At 41.1% G+C, this 24,217-nt stretch overlaps 1 protein-coding gene and 1 pseudogene across 1 annotated transcript in view; one reads left to right on the top strand and one right to left on the bottom strand.

The window, feature by feature from the left end:
- Window positions 1–24,217, top strand: part of gli3 (GLI family zinc finger 3) — a 201,444-nt gene that overhangs the window by 63,086 nt on the left and 114,141 nt on the right. The gene's annotated exons all lie outside the window — the stretch shown is intronic.
- LOC125244280 lies at window positions 3,974–4,090 on the bottom strand (annotated as a pseudogene).

Here is a 24,217-nt window from a genome sequence, read left to right as displayed (position 1 = left end):
GTTTTTCATAAAATTATTAAAATAATAAATAATATTTTATATATCGCTATAAAAAGATGTAAAATGCCACAGAGGTGTCTGTGCAAGGACTGAATGAATCTGTGGATTATTTTAGGGGTTAAGGAATTATGGGCCATTATAGCACAGGAAAAAAGACAAGCTGATGAAAAGGATGAAAGGAGAGCCTGAGCGAACAGAAAGAGAGAGGCAGAGGTGACGTCCCTCTTTTTAGGCAGCTATTTAAATGATCAGCAGCAAATAGAGGCGAATGTCATCTGACAGAAATAAAGTTCCTGTTAGCAGCGTGGCCGGAAAGTAATTTACAGATAGTCTGTCCCGGCCCATCTTTGTGGTGTGCAGATAAGGGTTCATTTCAGCAGCCACTCTCCTTCGCTCGGGCCTATTCTGCGACACCTGTGATAACAGCTTGTGGAGCCTAATTGAAAATGGGGGCTCAAAATGGATTTTCTCCTTTCCTCTTCCTGTCTCTCTCCCTCTAAGAGCTGTTCATCCTGACGCTCCTTTCATTTTTCCCCCCCTTTCTCCGTTTGGTGCTGGGCTGTTACACTAACAGGGAATTATTGAATGGACATGTGGATGTGTGCGTATGGGGGGTAATTTTGCTATTCCCTAGAGGAAGGGTTTGGTAAATGTTCTCCAGGATCATTTCTCACACCGGTGTCATTGTGGTGACAGCTGTATGATTCGTCTTATTAATGAAATCATTGATCACTTGATGGGACTCATAATCAACTGTTTCGACACTCTGTCCTGCTGTTCTCCACCTCCTTCATGTACCCACCACCCTCCTCTCTCTCTCTCTCTCTCTCTCTCTCTCTCTCTCTCTCATAAACATCAGCACAAATATTTGTATGCTGTACCTTGTTGATCTCAGCATTTTTGTAGCACATATAAAGCAGTGATAATAGGACAAGGCTTGCTCAGGCTTCCTGTATTAACTGATTAACTTATTTATATAAGTTACATATAAATATATTTATATTTATATAATATTTTATTTGTTTAGCGATTTATAAGGGCCTGAGCACCAATGATGTGAGGACCCTATTGTAACTGCTCAGTCAATTATTCTTCTTCTCTGAAATGAATCCCATTTTTGAAGGCCTAAACATGCTCGAAAACTCATGAAACTTTGCACACGTGTCAGAAGTGGTGAAAATGTATGTCTGATATGGGTTTCAGAATTAGGTGTGGCAAAATGGGACGATAGCGCCACCTACAAAATTTCAATTAAGCGCCCTTTGCGCTACATTTTATGTACAAGTATGAAATTCTGTAGACATATGTAACAGCCCAATACCTACAAAAAAGTCCCTGGGTGCAAAATCTGAAAACCCAACAGGAAGTGAAATATTTTGAGTTTTCTCTGCAAAATTTGTGCAGTTTTTGCCATTTCCAGACGTTGTACAAACTCCTCCTAGAGCTTTAATCAGATCAACATTATATTTGGTCAGTCTAATCTAAAGGCCTTCGTGACGTTAAATTGCAAAGATTTTGAGTTTTCGCTGAAGGGCGTGTCCGTGGCGGCCTGACAAAGTTCGATGTTTCACAATGAAACAAGAAGTTGTTGTAACTCGGGCATACAATGTCCAATCTGCCCCAAACTTCACTTGTTTTATTAGAGAACTGGCCTGAAGACATCTACATGCCAGTATTCATTTACAGTCATAGCTCCACTTGTGGGCAACAGGAAATGTCATGCTCCCTTTCGAAAGGGATCTCGCACTGCGTCAAGCACTAGGGGAACCGCCTCTATGGGAACCGCCTCTACGGGAACTGGCGTCTGAAACATATATCCAATCTTGGCAATATCATATTGACCGGCGACAGCCCATGACATCATAACATTGTGACCCATAGTATATAAGGGGCGCCCAGATAGCATGTCATCCTCTTTTCGTCTTCAGGGACTGTTTTATTTGAAGCACATAGAGGCAAATAAAAGAAAATGAAATGCACAGAGAAAACCAGACTTACTAAGAGGTTTGTAAAAATGTGTTGATCCATGTCCATGTTATCTGACACCAGATGACACACACATTCTGTGCGTTCTCTGTCTGGGGGAAGAGCATGCACGGGAAGTTTTCTAGGGGGCTTCCTGTGTAAAGACCGGAGCGTTTTCCTCTGGCTCTCTTCTCAAGGGGAGAGAGTTCAGCATCTGGACCTGGTGGCTCTGGTCCCGCTCGTGCTGAGGCAGAACGGAGACTCAGGTCTTGAAGCTCCCAGATGGAGCTCGCCCGAGCAGTTTGAGAGGGGCGTGGACCTTTCGATTGGCTCGGCGGCTGAAGAGCCAGCACTGCTCGGAGAGGATGCAAGTTCGTCTGCATCCCCAGGTCCAACGGCCAGTGCTCCTCCAGCCGAGCAGGAGATGGCTGAGAAGGAAAGAGAAGGTGAGTTTACTGATATTACTAAAGGTAGATCTATATGTTATGGGTTGGCCCTCACCCGGGCGACCCTGATAGCTGGCCTAGGCTAGTGCTAGGGATAGTGAAAGTGGTCAGTTAACATTCCTGCCTCTGACCCCTCATTAGGTGAGTGTAGGTTCTCTTTTGTATCCCTAGTGCTGGCTTCCTCTCATTTGAGAGTCGTCTGGCCAAGGCGCGCCCCCCTTCTGCATAGTGCAGATTGGTGTAGAGGCAGAATAGATGGGTTTCCCTTTTCTATTTGTGATTAGTAAATGCTTTTGCTGTGGCCCGCATTTCAGAAGTTGAGCTCAGGTAAGCCTTTGCTAGGCTCCTTTTAAGCCCGCTGGACTAGCGTTCAAGAGTTGGGTTGAGTATGGGTGTTTTTTTCTATGAAAAGCCCCTATTCCCCTGGGGCTGAGTAGAGATATAATTTCTGTCATGTTAGAGTCTTTGCGGTTGACCTCCACCCTGTAGTTTTCTCAGGGTCAGGCGGATAGTACTACTTTGTAAAACAGGGTGTTATCCGAGTGCTTTATCTGCCCTGCACAATTGTGGCTCGTGTCGAGCGGTATTTGACCTTCACTGTGGGCTGGTCATTTAGTATGCTCCCTTGTAGCTCAGCATTGCTGCGAGCTGACGCCCATGTTCTTCTGGAGTAGTAGACCCAGGTGGGCCTCCTTTAGGGCATGTTGGCGTATGTTTGTACTCCCCTTGCTTAAAGGGTAAAAAGTAGGGGTATAACAATATATCGCAGTACGATATTTCGCGATGCAAAAATGTTACGATATGTATCGTAGAATAATGTCGATACTTTTACGATATGACGGCAGTCTAATCTTATTGGTTGAGCTGCCGACGTGACTCACTCTGCAACATGGAGGTGGCAGTGAGAGAAGCCGGGTTGTCACTGCATATTATAGGTGTGTCTCAGTCAGGTCTCTAGTTCAATAAGTGTTTCGCGCACACATCGAATCTTGCAAGCAGGTTTAAACGTTTCTCGAGTCAGTCTCTTGCTTGGTTGCATGAGAAAAGTCGTGGCTTTCTTTCACCGCAGTGGCACAGCAACAGCTGTGCTCACAGAAAAGCAAAAGATGCTTGCGATGCTTTGCTTTAAGAAGTTAGGGGCCGTTCACATATTGCGTCTTTTCCGCGTGCAAGTCAGTTATTTCAAATAATAATAATAATAATAATTCCTTACATTTATATAGCGCTTTTCTGGGCACTCAAAGCGCTTTACATATTGAAGGGGGAATCTCCTCAACCACCACTAATGTGCAGCATTCACTTGGATGATGCGACGGCAGCCATATTGCTCCAGAACGCCCACCACACACCAGCTTATTGGTGGAGAGGAGACAGGTTACACCCCTAATCTTTTCGAAGGAAATCCTGGGATTTTTAATGACCACAGAGAGTCAGGACCTCGGTTTAACGTCTCATCCGAAGGATGGTGCTTTTTGACAGTATAGTGTCCCCATCACTATACTGGGGCATTAGGACCCACACAGACCACAGGGTGAACACCCTCTCCTGTCCACTAACACCTCTTCCAGCAGCAACCTAGTTTTCCCAGGGGGTCTCCCATCCAGGTACTAACCAGGCTCAGCCCTGCTTAGCTTCAGTGGGCAACCAGTCTTGGGCTACAGGGTGATATGGCTGCTGGCAAATGTAGCCATGCGGCAGGCGCGCTCATAATGGAAACAACGGAGTCGCGACGCGCATGTGGTGTGTTTTCCAGGCTCATGGAGGTGAAAAATTCTCAACTTTTCAGAATGCCGCAAGCTCAACGCAGGTCACGTGACAAGAACCGCGAGCGCAGTACATGGTTGCAATGCAACGACCGACGCCATGGGAGTGCAAGTGCTTTGGAAAGATGGCCGCGCCTTCCATGCGTTTTTAGACGAAATATGTGAACGTCCCTTAGGATTGTTAATTCTAAATTCATGTTAATTTTAACTTTTTTTTTTCAGTGACAGACAGCTATTTAGCTGTTAATTTGAATACAGAAGGTTTTTATTAAACCTGAAATGTGATCTTGTATGTACAATAAGGAAAATTATTGAAATGTGTTAATCTTTTTAAATAAATGAAACTGAAATTCAAATAAGATTTTGTTCAAAATATCGTGATACGTATCGTATCGTGAACTCTGTATCGAGATACGTACTGTATCGTGACCTGAGCGTATCGTTACACCCCTAGTAAAAAGTGCTTTTACTGAGTACACTGCTCGTTGGCGATGTAAGAGGTCACAGGCGTTGTTGGAATAGCAAAACTATCTGTGCTACTAGACTTGCTATAAGGTAGTAGCCTTAACAGGCTTCCCTTCAGAGTGAGTCCCCACCATGTTGGGCCCCTAGCAGCCAGCACATGCGCTGTCAGGTAGCTGGCCTTAACAGGCCTCCATGTTACAGTTTTTCTCAGTCGCTTTGGTGCATTTCTCACATCACTATTTACATTTGCACAACAGTTAATGCAGTTCTCAAAACAATTAGTACAAATTGCAAAACCTAGTTGATAACCTGCAAAAGCATGTCACTTGTTCAAAATGGATAGGTCATTCCTCAAAAGCAAGTATTCATGTCAATGAAAGTGTGTGTCATCAAGATGAAAAGTCCTGACACCATTGTTTATGAACAAGATAGTCAAATGGCTTTGTCATGTTTTCATTATGACAGTTTACTCTGTCAATGTTTTCCAATGCAAAAAAGTCAGATCTTGGTGACACTACCTGAAAATGCTCAAGACAGCACTATATACTATTTGCACAGCCATTTGAAAAATACAGTAAAGTTACACATTACTGTATTGAATATGTATGTTTCACATTTTTACTGCATATGCTCTTTGCAATTCTAATTTGTTCACAGCATTGTGCAAAAGAAAAATTACACCCTTATTTGCAACAAACATAAACTCCCTTTGGGTAGAGCTGTGCACAACTGTAAACAATATTGCAGTACATATGGCAAATCTTTACTGTAACACTACTGTACACTACAATACACTAAATGTGTGATGCAGTAAAGCTGTACGTCTAAATGTAAAATGTACAGTGACAAGTTCTTGTCCCACTGCAAGCTTCATGTATGACACAATGACAGTAGTGCAGTGCAGATTGTTTAGTGCTGAATTACTGTCCATTTATACACACCTGTTCTTCCGAAGAAATGTTTGAATAATTGAATTTACAGTGGTTCTCCCAACATTTGGCTGCACCCTTCGACCAGTCTCAGCCATTGTGAGGCCGTGATTGACAACATGATCCACAATTGTAGCCCTGATTTCATGTACTTGGCCTCTTCTTCCTCTTCCCCTGTTTTGTCCCCTTCCCCTTCTTCCCCGCACCCTTACCCCTCTTCCACGAGGCTGACCTTCAATTTCTGTGTCACAGTATTGTAGAAATGGTACACCTGCTTGGTTCGTATATGCTTGTAAAGTGGGGGTTTATGGGATTCAGCTCTGACAGTGATTGTAGAGAAGTGGCTTATCATTGGTTGCAACTAATGCTTCACACTCCCCTTCTCATCAGTGAAAGTTGAGATTCACTTGAGAGAAATTGTTCAATTTAGGAGACATTTTCAGGAAAAAAAAGATTTTAAAAAAAAGTGTAAAATTTGCTTGACAGATTTTGACAACTAGTTCAACATTTTTGTATGTAATGATTCAAGCAATGAAATGAGGACTATTAGTTTTATATGGAATGACTATTCAGCATTCACAAGTATAGTTAATTTTGACTGAAATTACATAAGCAAATGATAATGTTATAAAACAGCAGAGAGTTGTATGAAAGCAATTGATGCATGTCCAAAAGCATTTGCAATTTGTTCGAAGGAATAAGAAACTGCTACTATGATGTGCACAAATGACTAAATGTTGTGGAGGTTGAACTAACTGTTGTGCAAATGTAAATAGTGATGTGAGAAATGCACCAAAGCGACTGAGAAAAACTGTAACAGCCCCAGTAAATGGGTTTTCTGGTAGCTATTTTGACATGCCATCAGATAGTAGGCCTAAGCAGGCTTCTCTGTGGCGACCCCCCATCAGTGTGGATGTTGTAGCAACAAGACATGCTCCGGGTAGCTGGCCTTAGCAGGCCTCCCTGTAAGCGAGTCCCCAGCACTTTGGGTATGTAAAAGCTAAGCTAGCAATGACTTGCTTTTGGATAAGTAGGCCTTAGGAGGCCTCTCTGTGAGCGAGTTCCCTATTGTGCGGGTACTTTTTTACTGTATTTAGCCACATAGAACTGGCTACCAGGCAGCTGGCCTTAACGGGCCGTCCTGGAGGCTAGTCCCCCAGCAGTATTGGGGTCTCTGGTAGAGCTGCATGGGATTGCTTCAGATTGTAGGCCATAGCAGGCCTCTCTGAGGTGGAGTTCCCAGCACTGTGGGTGTCTGGCAACCAGCTATTGCTTGTTTTCAGTTTGTTGGCCTTAACAGGACTACATTCCGCCAGTGAACATTTGCCATCAAGATGTTTGGCCTTAGTAGGCCCCTCTGAAGGCGAATTCCCCATAGTATGGTTACTTCTCTGCCAGTCAAGACTTGATACCAGGTTGTTGGCCACTGTTGGCCTCCCTGATGCAAGTGCCCAGCAGTTAGGTATCGGTCAGCAAGGTCTTGTTCTCAGGTGGTTGGCCTCTCTGACTGCACGCCACTATGTGTTGCTGGCTTGGCTAACCTAGTTCACCTTTGTTTTCTAGCCTATAGCCTGGTCGACCGAATACGTAGAGCTTGTACTCTCCTCATTCTGAGGGTGGGTTCGAATACTTCCCTAAGTCTGGTCAGAGGTTGAAGGCTTCTCTCGAGGCCTTCCGGTTAGATCAGCCTTAGGCTGTGAGCATTCCCCTCACAAGGGTTCCTTTTTAGAGTGCATGGCCTCCTTAGCGCCTTGAAACATAGGTGCTTTGTAGATCCTAGGATCGAGCAGAGTAACTCCCCTCACTTGCAAGGGTTAATAGCACTTCGCTGAGTCATGCTCTCCATGTTGCCCACCTCTAAGATCCAGTCTGAGTTGGTCTCCCTTAAAAGGGACCTCTTCTGTTGAAGTTGTTGGTTCCAGGCCTTTGTGCGGCTTTGGCAGGCCTTCATATGTAAAATATGGAGTGTCCGCTTTGAGGTTTATAGCTAACGATATGACTGCTGGGAGTGCTGCAGTCACTGACAGCTCATTTGTGACCCGTAGGGTGAGTGGGTCTGGCATTTAATTTGAATCGGCCGGATTCTGACAGTTGTCACTGCCACACATGGCATGCACTCCCCTCAGCATGGTGGCGTTGGTATATCGTTCCCCAAGCACTTGAAGCAGCGCGAGTTCCCTTTTGAAAGGGAACGTCTCAGGTTACGCATGTAACCATGGTTCCCTGAGAACAGGGAATGCTCGGGGCCCGCCTGCTTACAGTCCCTTCAGACGATAAGGATGACATTTTATCTGGGTGCCCCTTATATACTGTGGGTTGCATTGTTATGATGTCATGGGCTGTCGCCAGTCAATATGATATTGCCAAGATTGGGTATGTGTTTCAGACACCGGTTCCTGCGGAGGTGGTTCCCCTAGCGCTTGACGCAGCGTCTCGTTCCCTGTTCTCAGGGAACCATGGTTACATGCGTAACCTGAGACGTTTTACACTGTGATTAACTCCTCATAGAGATTTAACCAGATCAACATCACATTTGGTCTGTCTAATCTTAAGTCCTTAGCGATGTTAAATTGCGAACATCTTGAGTTTTCGCTGAAGGGCTGAAGTTTGATGTTTCGCCATGAAAGAGCTGTTGTAACTCAGGAATACAGTGTCCGATCTGCCCCAGACTTCACATGTGTGATAAGAGTCCTGGCCTGAATCTATATGCCAATATTCAGTTAGTCATAGCGCCACCCGCAGGCAACAGTAAATGGCATGCTTTACACTGTAATTCACTCCCAGAAACACATTTCAATATGCCACGAAGTACCAAATATACTAGAAACATGTTAAATCTTGCAACATTTACACTGGCTAAGTGCTAATGTATGCGATTAATGCCCCAAAACAGGAAGTTGTTGTAACTCAGGCATACAATGTCAAACTTCACATTTTTTTATAATAGTCCTGGCCAGAAGACATCTACATGGCAACATTCAGTTACATTCAAAGCACCACCTTATGGCAGCAGGAAGTGTGGCACTTTGAAATGTGCCATAATTCTCCTCGCTTACATGCATGTTGCCCACTGTTTACTGTTTTTCTAAGGCCAATGGGTGGCGGTGAGCCCATGTTTAAGGGCCTTTTCATCGTTTGCAGCTTTAATTTAGTTTTGTTTTTTGTTTAATGTGCAGAGTGGAAGGTTTTAACAGAACAAAATACTTTTTTGTTATAATGTAACTTTTTGTTTTTTCCTGTTTACTGAAGAAAAGTGAATGGTGCTTGCCCGAGCAAAACCTACCCCAATGATGCTATGGTGTTGTGGGTGGTTCCCAGTGTGTTGTTATGCAGCTGTAAAGATGTTCTGAGTGGTTCTTACTGCTTAGATGCTATTGCCAGGGTGTTTTGGGTGGCTGTTAGGGCATTGGTTATTGGTTGCAAGGATATAGGTGATAAATATGCTTGCTAAGATATTGTGAATGGTTGTTGGGGTGTTGCTATGCAGTTGTAAATAGGTTCTAAGTGGTTGTTAGTGCTTAGATATGGTTGCCAGGGTGTTTGTGTTGGTTGCTAAGGTGTTGGTTAGAAGTTTTATAGGATATAGATGTTTTCAAGATGCTCTTTAGAGTTTTGTGAGTGGTTGCCAGAGTGTTGCTTTGTTGTTTTAAATGTGTTCTGAGTGGTTATTAGCATGCAGTTTTGGAGGTTTTGGGGTGTTGTGAGTGGTGTTGCTATAAAATTGTTAATGTGAAAGGTGTTCTGGTTCTCAGGGTGGCCACTATAGTGTTTTGTGTATGGTTGCTAGGCAGTTGCTTACTCATACACACACACACACACACACACACACACACACACACACACACAAATCTCTAAAACTTTTATCCTTTTAGCATCCTTCTCTTCCACGCCTGCTCTCCTTGTCTTCTCTGGTATTCTGTCCCGGTTCATAGAGAATGTGGCAGAAATTCTTTTCAATTCATTGTTGGGGTCACAGCGGGTTGGGGGTTGGTGGATGCCTGTGTCTCTTCAGTGCTTCTCACTGGCCTCGAGTCTACCAGTCTCCTTCTGGCTGCTGCTCTGGAGTTAATTTCCTGAAGCAGCAGGGAGATGGCCAGGCAGCTGGCAGAGGGTGACGTCTTTCTGGGGCCTCAGGACAGGGATTAGCTTGGGCCCTGCTGGTACAGAGGTGGAGAGGCCTTCAGCAGTCCTGCCCTACACACAAACATGTACACACACAAACACTCCTGGATTAGGTACAGCTCCAGTAGCTGTAGACTCAGCTCCTTCGAATGTTCTGATTGTTGTCACAGAGAGCAGCATTTATGAGAGCTTGCTCAGCCAGATGTTTTTCATAAACCCACTGATGAGTTGCAGGGTTTCAGGATATGTCTGGAATATCTAGTTAGGCATCCTGGGAAGAAGGGATAGTTATTCAGAAATGTAAATTCATGTGGTTCCAAACCAGTGGTTTATTTCTTCTGTGGAACACCAACAGAAATGTTTAGCAGAATGTCCAATCTACACTTTTCTAATGAAATGGGAAAGGGGATTGTGGAAACCTGTAGTCACTGTTCACTTTCAATGTACGGAAAATAGCACCTTAAAGATAAATAGTTCACCCAAAAATGTACTCACCCTCAAGCCATCCTAGGTGCATGTGATTTTCTTCTTTCAGCCGAACACAATCAGAGATATATTAAATAATATCCTGGCACTTGCCATGCTTTGTAATGGCACTGAATAGTGCCTGAGTTTCTGAAGCTCCAAAAAGCGCATCCATCCATCCATCCATCCATCCATCTATCACAAAAGTAATCCAAACAGCTCCAGTGGGTTAATAAATGCCTCTGAAGTGAAGCAATTGGATTTTGTAAGAAAAATATCCATATTTAAAACTTTATGAACTATAATCACTGACTTTTTGTGCATTCATGAGAGTTAAGTTCCAGCGGAAGTGTGACCTCTCACCCGACGTATGATGTAGGACGTATAGCATAGGCATAGCGTAAACTTGGTGTTAATAGACACCTCTTGCAAAAACCACAAAGATTCGATCACAAAGATATGGGCAAAAAAATGGTCAATAGTGTAGTGATTCATAAAGCACTGCTCCATGGGCGTAGGTTTGGTCTCAGCTTTGGTGGGGACCACCCCGACCCCCCCCCCCCTCATTACATTGTATCCTGAGTCAGGATTTCTGACCCCGATATACCATCCTGTATACTGTCCCTAAATAGCTAGAATAACTGTATAATCTCAAAAATGCATTCTCAAAAAATAAAAATAAAAACCTGTAGGCTACACTCACAAACACATTACATAAACAGAATGTAGGAAACGAAAAATGTCTCAGATCCACCATTTATGTTGACTGCAAGATTCTAAGTTAAGGTACAGGCTAATTGACATTCAGTTACTTGCTAACGTAGCATTCTATCATCCTGGGTAACACATACTATCACCAGTTAATACTATTTTCCACAGTAGAATCTGCATTTGAAAGCCTGGTCAGTCACTACTGCTAGTTTATTTGTGTGGCTAGCTAGTTATTTTGCCTACTTGCACTCTGACTCTGCTTTATGAAAAAGCTTCTTATGTACCCTTTCTTCTTCTTGGGTGGCATCTACGAAGTACAAAAAGGGGCAAAAAAAACGAATATTAAAATGTTTTTACTCTGGCCTTTGTATGTGGCAGAGAGACAGCCCTGGTAACTTACCGTCGGCGTCGTCAACATGCGCGCGCGCGCACACACACACCACCCGCTCGCTGCTAGTGCAAGCACAAAAGTAGTCCCGGTCCGCACGTGTAGCCTGTTAGATACCCCGCCGCCAATCAAATTACGACGTTTCTTGTACTGTCGTCGTCCTGGCCGTTAGAATCGATCCAAATAGCAGTGTAAAGATCCAAATAGCAGTTCAAAGGAGCTTGCTAAATATTGGTGGGGACAAATTTGTCATCTCAAAATATTGATAGGGACTAGTACCTAGCGTCCCCCCCTAAACCTATGCCCATGCACTGCTCACACAGAAGCCACTTTAAAACCAAGCTGTTTTCTGTTGGTCAACATGGTGAATTTACATGACCAAGGGTTAGTTCACCCAAATGAAATTTCTGTCATTAAGTACTTCTCTTCCAGAGAAGTAGTAAAAACCTTGTTAAAATAGTCAATGTGACTACAGTAGTTCAACCTTAATGTGATTTTATTAAGGGACAAGAATACTTTTTGTGCAGAAAAACAAAACAAAAATAACTGCTTTATTTAACAATTTTTCCTCTTCCCTGTCAGTTTCCTATGTAGCTGGCTCAGTGAACACAGTGCAGAGCTTCCATGTTTTATGTAAGAACGCCGACTTTGTATTGACTGAACAAGTTTTAGTTTTAGAGCTCGGCCATCTACTGTGAGCATCGTCAGGCATCCTCTCGCTACAGAGAGTTATCCTCATTGAGGCCTCCAATCGCCAGAGATCCGCTAGGATAGCATCTGTGTGTTGTAGTCTCTCTGTGAGCCTTCTTACATGGTATCCTATGTGTGGGGCGTAGTTAGGCCTCCTCTCACTTTAGAGAGTCGTCATGCTGAGGCCTCCACCCTGTTGCAGGTTGTAGGCTCTTTGTGAGCCTCCCTACACGGTTTCCTATGTGTGGGGTTTAGTTAGGCCAACTCTCTGTTTAGAGAGTTGTGATGTTGAGGCCTCTGCTCCTTGAGCTCGGCTAGGTGGTAGGGTAGTATGCTCTAAGTTGTTAGGCTCCCTGGGAGCCTCCTTGGCTACTGACCTTAGTGTAGGGTTATTCTAGCCTACCTCTTATTTTTAAGAGTGTTGTATTTTGGCCTCCACTCTGCAGAGCTTCGTGGGCTGTTAGTTCTGAGTGTTAGGCTCTCCGTGAGCCTCCTTAGACACTGGTCTGAATAAGAACGTAGTTAGGTTCCTGTTGAAGCCTCCATTCTTGAAAAGCTCCAGTCTATGACGTCGCTGGTGTAGGGGTGAGGACTACTTGAGTCTTTGACTTAGCCTAGCCAATAAGGCACTCATCCCTTCAGCATGGTGGTGTGGGTATATTGTTCCCCATAGTTCCCTCTAGGGGACACAGTGCGAGCTCCCATTCGAAAGGGAACGTCTCAGGTTATGCATGTAACCATTGTTCCTGAGAAGATGCTGCATCTCTTTGCCATGCTTCAGGTATTCCTGCACATCTCCCTCAGACAGAAGTGGATGGCGTATTTTATAGGTGCCCTTTTATACCCTCGGCTGCACCCTGTTGTGACGTCACGGGCTGCCGCCTACCAATGTAAAGTTTATTGTCGTGTTTAGAATCATGCTTCAGAGACTGGTCTGCCAAAGGCATTCCCCATAGCAACCTCTAGGGGACGCAGCGTCTCGTTCCACTTCTCAGGGAACAATAGTTACATGCGTAACCTGAGACGATTTTTGACTTTATCCACAAGTCATTATTTTTTTTTGTTTATGCTGAGTGAATTTATTATACTCTTGGATCCCTCCCGCTCTGTCCACCTCTGTCTTTGGCTTTCTTTATGTCATTCCACTCTTCAGATTTTCTCCTCAAACACTCTTTGGTCTAATTGTTTTTTTTTATTCCACTGTCCATTTATCTAGGTTCACAAAAGCCTATGTTATTGTTGATAAATAGGTTTATAGTGCATTTCAGTGTATTTTCCATTGGGTTCAGTGTGCAAACATGCACCTCACTCAACAGTTTTTGCTGTTGTGGCTTTGTCCATCATTTCTCGTCTTGCTGTAGCACCCCTCACAGCGAGCCTGTATCAAAGAGCTGTGAAGTATGACATTGATGTTCAATGATTGATTAGAAACAGAGGTTGATTCCCACCCCCTGCCCTCCCTCCCCATCTCTGCAATAAATGGATCAGGTAATGTGTGTGAGCCGCAGTCATTATTGACAGTTAGAGAAGTGAGTTGATATGGTGAGCTGTATCCTTGTCAGTCAGAAGCTCTTGTCTCTTATCCAGCTGAAGGAGGGAGTGTCAGGCCATCCATGTGTTGTCTTCATTGGATAAGAGCTTGGCCCTCGTAATTGCAGGCCCTGGTACGCCAACACTCACTTAGCTAACTGAGCATCTTAAAAGAAATCGATTTAGCTAAGAAGTGAGAATGAACCTAGCTGTGTAGAGGGAGCAGACGTTTGAAAGAAACATCTTTTTACCAGGCAGTCAGACTACCTGTGATTACATTGTAAGGACGTACAGTTTGAACCAGGGCAAGCCCTGCTTGTGCACCAATCAATGCCACAGCTGCCAACTTGTACAAGACAATTCTGTACAAAGGCATTGAAGGTCACAGTGTTACTCGTATCAGTTGTTTATTCTTGATTTCTCTAACCCAACTGTTTTCAGAGTAAATGCTATATATAAACTGACACAAAAGTGAATAAGCTCAATATGTGAGAAATAATAGATTGTGGGCTTTCAGTATTTTAATCTTCACTTGTGGTATTCATGTGGCCATGATGGTCCTAAAATGCTGTGTAATTTGTGCTATTTATTATGTAATAAAATCTGGAACTACTTCATAGATAGTAGGGGTGTAACGGTACACAAACATGATGGTTTCGGGTACGTACCTCGGTATTGAAGTCACGGTTCGGTACAGCAAGGGGGGAGAAAACTAAACATGAAATTGCTAATTTTTCTTCTTTTTTATTAAACAGTGGTTTGTTGAACAAATTGTGTCTCTCTCTTTAAATAAATTCAATTATAATTAACATGTATGTCTGTTTGTGTTTAGTCTATCTATGTGTTCATGATTTAGTTAAATAAAACATCAAATGTCAATGATAACGATTACTATCACAGCTACATGCTAAGAAAGAGTTATTTTTCTGTGGCCATGGAAAATATGTTGATAGACAATATGTTGGAAGATATGTTGATACTGAGTGTTCGCTTTGTGTAAACAAACAAACTGAAGGTAGCCAAAAGCTAGCTGTTAGCAGCACTACAGGTATACAAGTTAAAGCCCTTTACATCAACCGTTAGCTGTTAGGATCTGACTAACACTTAGATACGGTGTGAGTGTAATGTGTTTACAATTCCTCTCTCTCTGCCTCTCCTTACTTGGTTTCACACTCTGTTTGAGCTCTCACGTACTTTTCTGTCTTGGTTAGGTTGGTCCTTCCCTATATACTTTGGTTTTGTGTTATTTTATTTTGACCTTACACCCCCTCTATTTTTATTTTATTTTATTTATTTACGTTGGTTTTAGCCTGAATATCCCTATTTGGCTAAGTTGAATGTAATTAAAATTGAATTAAATCAATTGGTTTATTTACCATCCCTTTTAGTTTTCCAGAGCTATAAAGACATTCTACTTTTACTTTTAGTTAGCTATCCATCACCATCTACTCTCTCTGTATAGGAACACAGTAGTTCTAGCAACTGTTGTTTCCTTAAAGGATTAGTTCATCTTTTAAATAAACTTTTGCTGATAATTTACTCACCCCCATGTCATCCAAGATGTCCATGTCTTTCTTTCTTCAGTCGAAAAGAAAGTAAGGTTTCTGATGAAAACATTCCAAGATTTTTCTCCATATAATGGACTTCAGTGGGCACCAAATGGTTCAAGGTCCAAATGACAGTTTCATTGCAGCTTCAAAGGGCTTTAAACGATACCAGACGATGAATAAGGGTCTCTTATCTAACGATTGGTCATTTAAAAAAAAAAAGTTTAAGTTTTATAAGCACAAATGCTCACCTTGCTCTGTTCTGCGACGCGCATTCGTGACGTCACGTAAAACGCAATTACGTTGAAAAGGTCATCTTGGATGACATGGGGGTGAGTAAATTATCAGCAAAAGTTTATTTAAAAGTGAACTAATCTTTTAATAAAGATACAGGTTATTAGTAGCCTAATTCCTGTTTCTTTTCTACCCCTCCTCACTCATCAGTGCCAGGCTTAGTCCATATACAGTTTCTGTTCAAACGCACTGTAGGCCCCCAGAGAGTATTCATTGACAAATTTGCTTAAATGACTGAACATGCATTTCCCCAGTACATTTTGAGTATTATTACTGTGTATATGTTGTTCTTTTGTATATTGTATAGTGTTATGCAATTTTTTTATTGTTAGTGTTATTGTATAGTGTTACGTCTGATAATAGTACTACAGTAGATAATGTAGCCCATCTAGGTGGTGTTTCATAACAAAATACTCATCGTTTAATAACTCACACTTTGGTGGACATCACCATCTCTTAGAATGCATTGTATGTTTGTTATATTTATCAGGGTATAAATGGACACAAACTACCAGCTTACTCCCCTCATGCAAATGAGTTCACTTTCAAACAAAGGAACATTTCCTGCTTGGAAATTACACCTTTCTCATTGGTCAAGCCAAAACTCAAAGGTGTGACTGCTGTAGAGGTAAAAAAGCCCCCACACAGATCACGCTGCTCTCTTCTGGTCTTCTGCCTTTGTTCTTGCTGATTCCACAGTCCTGCACGGGTCCTGTTTGATAAACCCACACCCGCCCCGTGCCCGCAGTTATTAAAAGCACACCTGACCCGATATCCAACAGAAACACTATTTTTAGCCTGTACCCAACCCGACCTGTTTGACATAAAAACCGCGACCCGATCCACACCCATATTAAATCTCCTACATGAGGTAGACAAAAATCATTTTCTCATGTAGCCTAACTCAAGCAATAAAACCAACATTAAGCATTCTATGTCTCTGCATTTAATTAAACATTGCATTAAACAACACAAGTAAAATAATAGAACAAAGAATGTTTTAGTAGGCCTATTTAACTGTAAGCTTAAAGCTAGTATATATTTTAGCAGATTCACTTGGCATTTAAACGCGGTTGTCTCTTCTGAAACTCAGCAGTGTTTACCTGGCCACTGGTCCTCTTTGTAGCATCACGAAAAATAATCTAAAACTTTTATTCAAATTTTGAATAGCCTATATTAAATACATAAAGTGAGCAAAGTGAGCTCCCTTTAATATAATCACTATAGCTTTTAATCAGATGCAGCACGATTGGCTACAATGCTCACCGCTGCAAATCCTGCTGTAACTGGAGGCTTTTATCGGTCTTCAGACAGAGCTTGAACACAAATAAGCACAGGGCCATTTGAAAGCAGCTGTTAAATGCACTGAATTGAGTTGGAATAGTCTTGGCTATTGGACCCGCAGTTCACCCATGCCTACCGCATGTCCGACCCGCACCCACACCACACCCAACATGTAAATATTATTCCACCCGTTACATAAAATTTGGCTGGTCACCTGTCGGATACCTGTGGGCACTCACCTGCGTGCAGGACTCTGGCTGATTCTACTGACTAATTCTTCACTCAACACATAGGATATTGATTACAACTTCAGCACCATCGGACTGAACCATCAGAAATTTCTCCTGAGACTGCATATCCGGATGCTCCTCAACAGCAAATGGCATTTGCAAGTATAGTACATTTGAACACTAAACGCCGATTTAGTATTGAGTTGTGAACTCCTTTGTTAACAAAGGTGCTTTATAGTGAGAAACTGATGGTTCTTCCAGCTCCTTAAATGACTCTTTTCATAGCTCCTTTCCCCTGTTATGTTAGGGTTCAATTCATTTCAACTCTCTCCTTTTCGTATGTATGCATGATTTGTCTGTCTGTGTGTTTTTAGTCTAGCTATGTGTTTGTGATTTAGTTAAATAAAACTTTGTGCACATTCTTGCGAGTTGATTCTGATTTGCTTATAAACCAACGTCAGTGATAATGATTACGATAACAGCTACATGCTAAGAAAGTGTTATTTTTCTGTGGCCACTGAAAATATCCTTTCTTGTTGATAGACGACCAATACTGAGTGTTTGCAGGCCGAACAGATTAATTGATTGTAATATTAATTCAGCTACATTAAGTTAATTTGATTAACTGATTCATATATTTATAATTAATTAAATAGTTTGAGCTAATTTGCTACAGTAGTGTTTATTTTTTTCAAATTTTTCCCTTGAATAGGACAGTTGAGTTATAGACAGAAAGTGATAGGAGAGGAGAGACAGGAATGAGTTGGGACCTCAAACCAGGAACTCTTCGACATGCTTGAAGATACGTGTTGTAGCGTAACCCAAAATACTTTGGCTCCGTCATTATTTAAAATTTTGTGAAGTAGATGTTCACTATACATGCAAATATGTGAACTTTTATGAAAGAAACTGATGATGATGAAATGTGACAGATTTCCAAATTTTTGTGTGTTTCAAAACTGAATTATATACACACAGCGTGTCCTGTCTTTCCTGTGAATAATTTGGCAACCTCATGACTTATTTTCTGTGTGTTTAAGAGGGGCAGACTGGCCTGTTTTACACCCTTCTCCTCATCAATGGTACCTTTGTGTGGTTCTGGCTTTGCCTCTGCTCAGCATGGGTCCAGAGAGAGAATGAGAGATCAGGAAAGAAGTAGAAATAACAAGAGAGAGAGAGAGAGAGAGAGAGAGAGAGAGAGAGAGTATTATACAAACATTGCTTTTCAAGACTCTTTCTGGTGTACCACTGTGATTTTGATGTGACAACAGCGACATAATTTCCTGCATGATTTGTGCTATGTCTTTTTTTATGGTACAGTGTCACTGGCTAACTCAAAAATGTAACAAATAGAAAGTCAAGTCAAGTCATCTTCATTTATATAGCACTTTTTACAATACAGATTGTTTCAAAGCAGCTTCACAGTGATAATAGGAAAATGAATGGACCGATTGTTTTGGCTTTACGGCAGCTCTAGGAAAAAGTTATTTAATAGAAATCTAATAGAAAGAGATGAACAAGACTGTGTAATACAACATCATGGCTTCATCACAGATCAACAGTCGGTACATTGACCGAGAAGCACATCCTTTTATGACAGAGAGAAGAAAGAGAGATAAAAGCAGTGAGAGAGCCTCATTGGGAGCAGGTTTAGGAGAGTTTAATGCCTTGTCTTTGGAGATATAAGGATTGATTCAAGGATGTCAGTAATGTTCAGGAGTGTATCTCATTACATTAACAGGGAGGATGGAGAGGGACTTGAACTAATGATCTAGGTTGAATAGCTGAGCATGATGAGGCTGACTGAGAGAACATCTGGTCATTCTTGTAGTTCTGTAAAGCCTGTGTGAGTTAGCAATAGTAACCAAAGGGGCTTTGCAAAGGGTCAAATGTGGTCCAACCTAGTCAAAACAGGATAATGCCTAATCTCAAACACAAATCTCCATATGCTTCTAGGGACAAGAATTATAAACAATTTAATGACTAATTTATGGTTCAGATGTGTCTAAATTCATGTACTTTCTAAATGCATGTCATCTTATTCTGAACAATTAATGCATGCATACGTTTCATTTTTTTAACAATTGGTTTTAAATCATACATTTATTTAAATTCAAGAATTACATTTTATTAAATATAAATGAAAACTTTTAAGCAATGCATATTACAAAAAATAATTGTCCATTGCCTATAATAATAATAAAAAAGTCTTGCAAAAGAAAGCTCTTTGCTCAGTTTCCACTGTCAATGTTGTCATGTTTTTGATTCACTAAAAATAACTGGCTCATAATTTGTTCTGTAATTAGACTACACTGGTCGTGCTGTCTGTTCTTTTGTTTCCTTTTTTATGTATGTCAGATCAGACCGATGTCCCTTCTAATCTGGTCGGCTTTTTTGTGTGTATTTTTAGGCACTAACTTGCCTGTCTCGCTTGGTGTCTCATAGCCTAATAAAAAGATTTGGTTCAGACAGTTGGATCAAAATTACCATTTTCTATCTGCTCAGAATCTTTTAAGTGTGTCTAAGGTTATAAGAAAATGGTGGATGCTTCAAAGCGCATTTCAAATGGATTATGACACACATGATTACGGCAGTTAAAAAGTTCAGAACAGTGACTAATATATCACAATAATCTTTAGCAGGTGTGATCGTCTTTGACTGGAATTAACTCAGAAATTAAAAATGCAGGGATTTTGTGTTAATGACAAATTACCTTCACTGAAGAACTTTACATGTGTGAGATGACTTTATGACTTTACGACTTTATCACATATGGAGCTAGTTGAACATGTCAACAGCAATTGGTGTTATGCTCTGCTTTTTCTTTGCAAAGGAGAAATTCTCATGTTATTTAATGGTTTCAGATTTGCAGTTTGGAATCCTGATTGTCATACTATTTTTACGAGGTTTGGCTTGTAGGTTGGAATTCTGATTGTCACGGTGGCTTGTGAAAGGGGCCTTATGTCTGAAAGAGGCAGCTGAGAAACTGTAAGCATCAACAGCTGCACCTTCAAAGGGCTGCAGTGTGTTACAGTTTCACCCAAAGCTGTCTTCTTTCACGCCAAAGCTCAAACATTCATCAGAGCAGCACAAAATGCTCAAATACCTCTGCTATCCAGCCACAATGTCCTTTCTCTCCTCTTTGTCTCTCACTGCTTGGACAATCATAGAATTTGTCTTTCTTTACTTGCATTTGCTTGTTTAAATTATTCTGGTTTTAGACTTTACAAAGGCACCCAAAGGTTGCCATTCAACACAATACATCTGAAATTCCATCTGAACCCCTTTGATGTAAGATATATTATACTTACAAGACCCCTGAGAGTTCATACTTCAATAATTTAACAACACAAGCTTTTAGTAAGTTTTATTTTGATTTGTTTTTGTTTTAAAATTATGTATTTTAATTGTACATTTTTATGATCATTAGATTTTTATTATTACAATTATTATTATTTTTATTATTATTATTATTTTCATTAAAAGTAGTTGGTGAAAGAAATGCCTTTTATATAATATATTGAATAATGAATACTTGAATGTAAATTTTTCATTTAAATTTAAGATAAACTAGAGCGAACAGGACTAAACTGTTAACTCATGACTGTTTATGTGGCTGTTTACAAGTTGGCCTGTAAGGCCTGAAAAATCTCAGCCGCACAGTCACTAACATAGGGGACGCTGCTCCACTTTATGCAGCGGCATTTCGCCGTCATTGATAAAGTGCTTAGCAGCGAGCAAATTAATGAATTTGGCCTGACTGAGAGCAGCTTTCTCATCAGGGCGGGGGACGGAAAGTGTGAGGAGTGGGGGTGGATGGAGGGGTAATCCCGTTCCGGCTAAACGGCTGATCCTTCTCATTCCTCAGATATCAAATGTCAGAAGTTAAATTAGCCTGCTAGCCCCTGATAGGAGTTAACATGCTTTTAAATGCGAGGGGAGTGGAAGGGGGCCAGAGAATTCCAGCCCCTTTGGGATGGCAAGCAGGTGCCTTTGAACTGTCTAATTATCCTGTTCCCGTTAACTGTCTTAATAAAGCCTACACCGACCCAGTCTCGCTAGCTTGAACATCTTTACCCACAATCCAGTGATGCAGAGCAAAACAGAGGAATTATAGCTACAGACATAACACAGTATCTATAAATATTATTGTTTGTCGATGTTCCAAGGTCCAGCTTTACTGCATTTATAACAAGTCTGCTGTTCAGAATAAACATTAACATATTTTCTTGACCTTTTACTGTTTTAAAAGCCTTGTGAAAAGGATGTGGTCTGGGCTGAGTGTAAATTTTGACTAGCTGATTTGTGAGTTGTCCATCTGAGAGCCTCAGGCTTGGCCCTGATCTGTGTGCTGAATGAGTGGAGGGATATGCTAATGGTCAAGCGCAGCAGAAAGCTGGCATACGCACGGGCCATTCGTCTCAGTCCACCCAAAGCAGACCAGTGTCTCAGCCAGCAGTGCCGATCCCTCCAAAACCATACATTGCTTTAGCATTTAGTTTCTCATCAGCAAGAAAAAGAACTCAAAGATAATTACATCCTTCATGTTTTGATCCAATGGTTCTTGATAAATGCTACAAGACTACTATCTTAAAATCCAATGCCACATTCATTTTCAAAATGTTTTACAGTTTTACAGAGTTTTTGTCTGCTTGAATGTTGAAAAAAAAAAAAAAAATGTTCATTTTTAAATTTTGTTCATTTTTTTATTTTATTAATTTCAATTTTAAGACAAGATTTTTCACTTTTGGAATATAACAAATGTAAATGTGGTGATTTTCAAAGTTCTTCAGCCATGTAGATCAATAGCAAGCCAAAAGTAGCATGACTTGATACTTTTAACATACTAGTTCTCATGCACTGCTCAGGAAAAATGGAGCCATTTCCTGCTTTCAACACCTTACCTGGGTTTGGTCCATACCTGCTAGTACCAATCACACTCCATTATGTCCTCTGATCAAGGCCTTGGAATGGCTGGTCAAATGCTTTAGCAAAGTTTGATGTGAGTATGGGCACTGCATCAGCGGCTGCAGAGAAAAGGCAAACTCTGAATAGCCCAAATGCACCATTGTCCCCCCTCTGATAGCACTACCCATTCCGCAGCCAGCACGTGCTTTCTCCAGCACAATCATGTGCTCTTGAATGTGTCTGAGTATCGAGACCGACCTCTCAGAATGCTGGCGCTACACCCAGAAGGCTGGGGGAGGAAAGAGATGAGGTTCCTGGGGAGCTTTCAAGCTTGTCTGTGATGCTGATTTGAGGTGAACATGGAGAGAGGGAAGAGGCCTTGACTTGTCTTTGATACCTTGCATCCGAGCTTCCCACCACTGCTGGTAAGGGAATCAGGGACATCCAGCATTCCCTTGGTCTCTGTAGAGGCCTAGTGGCAGAACATGGGATGCGGTGCATATGTCTACAACCAAACTGAGATGTGTGGAAGCTGTCGAATTTGCAAAGATGCTTATCAGGAGCTGACAGACAAATGACATCATTTACTCTCAATGCTGTGTTTCAGCACTGAATCACTTTGGGAAATACAAAATGTGAAGCATTTTGCATCACTGAATCTTAAAATGACTTCCTCTGATCTTGTGTTTAGATCCCTGATGCTATTATCATTTCCATTTCTATTTTTACTCTCATAACCTGAATTGTGTGACTCAAGATAAAACATTCTGTGATTTTCATTTGAAGATATAATCTGATTTTTCCGTTGGCAGTGCTTAGGCTTTATTTAGAAAGGGTGTAGCCATTCTAGAGCCATCTACAATTTGCAGCGTGCTTTTAAATCTGTTTATATTTCCTCTTTGCACCAGCTTTTGGTTTTTCCAGAGCTGTTTTGAAATTTAAATCAGAATCATTACCCTGTAAATATTATGAGTATTATGGTAATTTGTAGTCCTAATAACCATTCATTGATAGTTTTACAAAATAAAGATATTTTTATGCATTATAGCAATTTAGATTTTTCTTACTTTCTTATAAAGTGGGTTAAGAGAATGTATTTTAACATAGAAAAAATAAATCTTACATACTTCACCTTTAATATTTATATACTGTTTAGAGGTCCGGGGTCAGTAAAGTTTTTTTTTTTTTTTTAACAATCTCTTATGTTTATCAAGGCTACATTTATTTGATAAAAAAATAAATAAAGAAAAAACAGTAATAATGTGAAATATTATTACAATTTAAAATTGCTGTTTTCTGAGCATTTGTGCTGCTTAATATTTACTGTGATAATAATATAATATATTAATAATATAATATATTAATATAAACTGTGATACATGTTTTTCTGGATTATTTGATGAATAGAAAGTTCCAATGACAGCATAAATTCAAACTAGATTTTTTTTTTTTTTTTTTTTTTGGTAAAATCTTAACCGCTACTTTTGATTAATAAATGCATACTTTCTGAATAAAAGTAAAAGTTCTTTTTTTTTTTTTTTTTAATTGTCCCCAAAACGTATTGTCCCCAAAGTTTTGAATGGTAAATAACCCCTCAAACTAGTGTGCTGTGCAGATATTTTGCTTTGTTCTACACTGTAATCTACCCACCATTTCTGTATCACATAGATTATTGGCCTCCACAATGGGAAGTTGAACCCATCTTTGAGGATGTGTTAGTTTGGCTCTAAACCTCTCCTGGTGGGGGTTAAAGGATAAGTCTTTGAGAACCTTTTGCCTTCTTACTGCATGGGGAGCCAAGGAGGAGGAATATCCCACACACTTGTAGTAATCCTGTTGTTCTTCTCTTCCTGTCGAGTTTGGTGAAACTGTCTTTTTCTTGTTCTCCCTCTCCCTCTCTCCTTTGGTATTTTCTGATCACAAATGTTTCTGTGGTCTTTAGTGCAGGTGCCAGGCTGACGAATCAGGTAAGCCTTTTGGAGAGGTGCCGTTATTATATGCATGCCAAGCATTGGAATATCTGCATCCTCTTTGCATTGTTAATTGCAGCTTCTTCTGCAAGTTGATTTGCAAGATAAAGAAATAAGGAGAGAAAAAGACAGAGGGATTACTTCACAGGGGGAGGAAGCTTTGAAGAAACGTTTTGTTGTTGTTGTTTTTTTTTTACCACAAGCTCCTCGTTCCTCCACTGTAACTCCCCACACATCAGCTCCACCACCACAAAAAAGGTTCCCCAGCTACACCAAACTCAGCTATTGACAACATACCCTTCAAAACATCTGCAGGTGGATATTCAGTCTTAACCTTTTGCTTTCTCCATTTTTTTCCCTCAACAAAGCCTGCACCCTCACTGGAAATGGTGTGCAACACTGTGCAACTCTGACGTAAATGGCCTCTGTGCTACTCTGCTGCATATTGACTGGCACGAGCCAACCACTCAGCAGCAGGAGAGCCAGTTCAACTTTGAGCAGGGTGAGAGA

The sequence above is a fragment of the Megalobrama amblycephala genome, linkage group LG13 (genome assembly GCF_018812025.1).
Source record: "Megalobrama amblycephala isolate DHTTF-2021 linkage group LG13, ASM1881202v1, whole genome shotgun sequence".
NCBI lineage: Eukaryota > Metazoa > Chordata > Actinopteri > Cypriniformes > Xenocyprididae > Megalobrama > Megalobrama amblycephala.
The sequence above is the reverse complement of the archived record's forward strand: the minus strand, read 5'-3'. Positions and strand labels throughout refer to the sequence as shown.